The 4,338-nt window shown below is 40.4% G+C and overlaps 1 protein-coding gene across 1 annotated transcript in view; it reads left to right on the forward strand.

The window, feature by feature from the left end:
- NYX (nyctalopin) overlaps positions 1-4,338 on the forward strand; it is a 53,861-nt gene that overhangs the window by 17,254 nt on the left and 32,269 nt on the right. The window lies entirely within an intron of this gene.

The raw sequence follows: 4,338 nt of genomic DNA on the forward strand, positions 1-4,338 counted from the left end.
TTCTGTCAAGATTAAAAAAACCAAAACCAAACCCACTGCCATCAAGTTGATTCCGACTTCTATGAGTCTGTCAAGATTACAGCCAAGAAAACCCTATGGGCAGTTCTACTCTGTCCTACAGGGTCGCCATGAGTCGGAATCGGCTCGATGGCAATGGGTTTGGATTTTGGTTTGATTGTTGGATGGAATCCCTGGATGGTTAAGGGCTCTACTACTAACTGAAAGGTTGGCAGTTTGAACCCACCCAGAGGCGCCTTGGAAGAAAGGCCTGGTGATCTGCTTCGGGAAGATCACAGCCTTGAAAACTCTATGGAGCACAGTTCTACATAGATGGGGTCACCATGAGTAGGAATTGCCTTGACGGCAAGTGTTTTTTTTTTTTTGGTTTACTGTTAAATATTTAAATTTTTTCCAGTTTGGGAAATTATGAATATTTAGGCCCAGAAGGCTTTTCTGGGGCCTTGTGTTTTACTCCTTCGATGGGACAGCTCTCCACCCTTAACTTCAACAAGACCTGGGGTGGTGTCAGCAGACCACCCCTCTGGAGACAAGGTTGATTTTTCAGCTCCCCACAACTCCCATTAGCCAGCAAAGCTGCAACGTGAATCAATGATCCTTTCTTTCCTGTCACAAAAGTTACCTGCATGGCATGAGAAGCAAGTTCTAGGTTAACTGGGAGGTCAGAGGCCACCGGATGGTCTCTCCCACTGCATTTCCATTTCTTCCAGTCAGTTATGTTTCAAAAAAACAGCATTGGGTCTTGGCCTGAGGAGCAACTGGGGTAGCAGTTGCCGGGATGGGGAGGGGAATGACCTCTAGAGCTGAAGTGGCTGAATAGATTTTGCTGAAACCAGAAAATTGACCATATTTTCCCTTGCTATTTTGGTTTCATGAGGCACAAGTTCTTTTGAGACAATGAGGATGAAGAAACCCTCCAAACTCAGTCTGTGGTTGGAAACAACATGAGTAATGTTCTTCTAGCAAACCTCAAGGGAGGAGAAACACATATTTGAAAAGCTGAGGACCTAGGAAAGAGAAACCCTTCATCTGGTCTGCATTAAGACATCGTTTTTTGGCTGGCCAGTGTGGCCTTCTTGCAGCTCATGGGCGCCAGGGTGCCCTTCCAGGACACAAAAGGACAGACCCATTTCTGGTGTTTGCCCAGATTCAGGGACACCTTGTAACATTTTCTTTTATTGAGGTAAAATTTACATAACAAAAAATTAACCATTAACCATTTTAAAATGTACAACTCAGTGGCATCTAGTACATTTACAATGTTGTGCAACCATCACCTCTATCTAGTTCCAAGACATTTTCATCATCTCCAAAGGAAACCTTGTACCCACTAAGCGGTCACTTCCCATTCCTCCTTCACCCTAGCCCCAGGCTAATCAGCTTTCTGTCTCTATGGATTTGCGTATTCTCAACATTCCATATAAATAGAATCATAGGATATGTGACCTTTTGTGTCTGGCGTCTTTCACTCAGCATAATGTTTTCAAGGTCCATCCATGTTGTAGCATGTATCAGTACTTCATTCCGGTTTATGGAGGAATAATATTCCATTCGTCAGTTGATGGGCACTTAGGTTATTTCCACCTTTTTTGCTATTTTGCACATGCATGTATGTGTATTTGTTTGAGAGCCAGTTTCCAATTGCTTTTGGTATATACTTAAGAGTGGAGTTGCTGTGTCATAAGGTAACTCCATTTTACAACTTGTAAAATTTTATAGCTCACAAGTGAAGCCCATTTTTATAAAGTTTTTCCACTTAGACCAGTGGGTTTTGACTTCGGCTACATATTGGAATCACCTGCAGAGCTTTAAAAATTACCAGGCCTGGTCCCACCCCTGAAGATTCTGATGGAATTGGTCTGGCATAAGACTTGGGCATTTTGAGTTTTAAAAGCTCCCCAGGTGATTCTAATGTGAAGCCCAGGTAGAGAATCATTCTAGACTATTCATTGCAGTCTGTTGGTAGTAATAACTACAATAATCTGACACTTGATGTTTTGCTTTGCACTCTGGGGAAGATTTCCAGTTGGTCTTTGAAGGACCACGCCCTTGATGAGGTTTAATTCTGTGGCAACAGTGGCTTGTGGAGCCTGCTATTAGCTTTGCCCAGTGCTTTCACACCTGTTTCAAGCATTACAACTCACCTGTTCCTCATAATTGTCCACATGTTACAGATGAGAAAACTAAGCTACAGAGAGTTTGTCTGAGGTTAAAAAAAAAACGGCAGTATGAGATAACAGGGATGAGAAGTAGGGTCCTCAGAGTTTATGAGAGAACTTGGGTGAGAGGCCCAGCCCTCAGGGAGAGTGTTTCAAGACTGAATGCTCTAATAAGGCAAGACAAAGAAATAAAGGGCATCCAAATTGGAAAAGAAGTAAAGCTATTCCTATTTGCCGATGATATGATCTTATACATAGAGAACCCCAAAGATTCCATAAGAAAACTACTGAAACCAATAGAAAGATTCAGCAGAGTAGGAAGATACAAGATCAACATACAAAAATCAGTTGGATTCCCATACACCAACAAAGAGAACTTCGAAAAGGAAATCAGGAAAACAATACCATTTATAATAGCCCCTAAAAAAAAAATGTTAGGAATAAATCTAACCAGGGGTGTAAAAGAAAACACTACTGTAAGAAACCAAAAGAGACCTACATAAATGGAAAAACATATCATGCTCACGGATAGAAAGACTCAGCAGTGTGAAAATGTCAATTCTACCCAAAGCAATCTACAGATATAATGCAATCCTGATCTAAATACCAACAGCATTCTTTAGCAAGATGGAAAAACTAATCACCAACTTTATATGGAAAGAAAAGAGATCCTGGATAAGTAAAGCATTATTGAAGAAAAAGATAGTAGAAGGCCTCACGCTACCTGATCTCAGAACCAATTATATAGTCATGGTAGTCAAAACAGCCTGGTACTGGTGCAATTACAGACACATAGACCAATGGAACAGAATCGAGAAGCCAGACTTAAATCCATCCACCTATGGTTAGCTGATCTTTGACAAAGGACCAAAGTCCATTAAATGGGGGGAAGATAGTCTTTTTAACAAATGGTGCTGGCAAAACTGGATGTCCATTTCTAAAAAAAAGACACAGGACCCATACCTCACACCATACACATACTAACTCAAAATGGATCAAAGACATAAATATAAAACCTAAAAAGTTAAGGATCATGGAAGAAAAAATAGGGACAATGCTAGGGACCCTAATACATGGCATAAATACAATACAAACCATAGCTAACAATGCACAAACACCAGAAGATAAACTAGATAACTCAGAGCACCTAAAAATTAAACACTTACTTTTATCAAAAGGGAAACCCTGGTGGCATAGTGGTTAAGTGCTACAGCTGCTAACCAAGAGGTCAACAGTTCTAATCCACCAGGCGCTCCTTGGAAACTCTATGGGGCAGTTCTGCTCTGTCCTATAGGGTCACTATGAGTCGGAATAGATGTGACGGCAATGGGTTTTGGTTCATCAAAAGACTTCACCAAAAGAGTAAAAAGAGAACCCACAGACTGGGGGAAAATTTTTGACTATGACATAGCCGACAAGGGTCTGATCTCTAAAATCTATAGAACACTTCAACATCTCAATAACAAAAAGACAAATAATCTGATTAAAAAATGGGCAAATGATATGAACAGACACTTCACCAAAGAAGGCATTCAGACAGCTAACAGACATATGAGGAAATGCTCGGGATCATTAGCCTTTAGAGAAATGCAAATCAAAACTACAATGAGCTATCATCTTGCCCTGACATTTCTGGCACTAATCAAAAAAACAGAAAATAACAAATGTTGGAGTAGTTGTGAGGAGATTGGAACTCTTATGCACTGCTGGTGGGAATGTAAAATGGTACACCCATTTTGGAAGATGATATGGTACCTCCTTAAGAAAGCTAGAGATAGAAATACCATGTGATCCAGCAACTAAACTCCTAGGAATATACCCTAGAGAAATAAGAGCCTTCGCATGAATAGACATATGCACAACCATGTTCATTGAAGCATTATTCACAATAGCAAAAAGTTGGAAACAACCTAAGTGCCTATCAACAGATGAATAGATAAACAAATTACGGTACATACACACAATGGAATACTACAAAATGATAAAGAACAATGATGGATCCATGAAACACAACATGGATGAATCTGGAGGGCATTATGCTGAGTGAGGTAAGTCAATCACGAAAGGACAAATACTTGTACGAGAGCACTATTATAAACACTCAAGAAAAGAGCACACACAGAAAAAAAATCTTTGGTTACCAGGGAGGGGAGGGCTGGGG

This window comes from Loxodonta africana, chromosome X (assembly GCF_030014295.1).
Source record: "Loxodonta africana isolate mLoxAfr1 chromosome X, mLoxAfr1.hap2, whole genome shotgun sequence".
Lineage (NCBI taxonomy): Eukaryota > Metazoa > Chordata > Mammalia > Proboscidea > Elephantidae > Loxodonta > Loxodonta africana.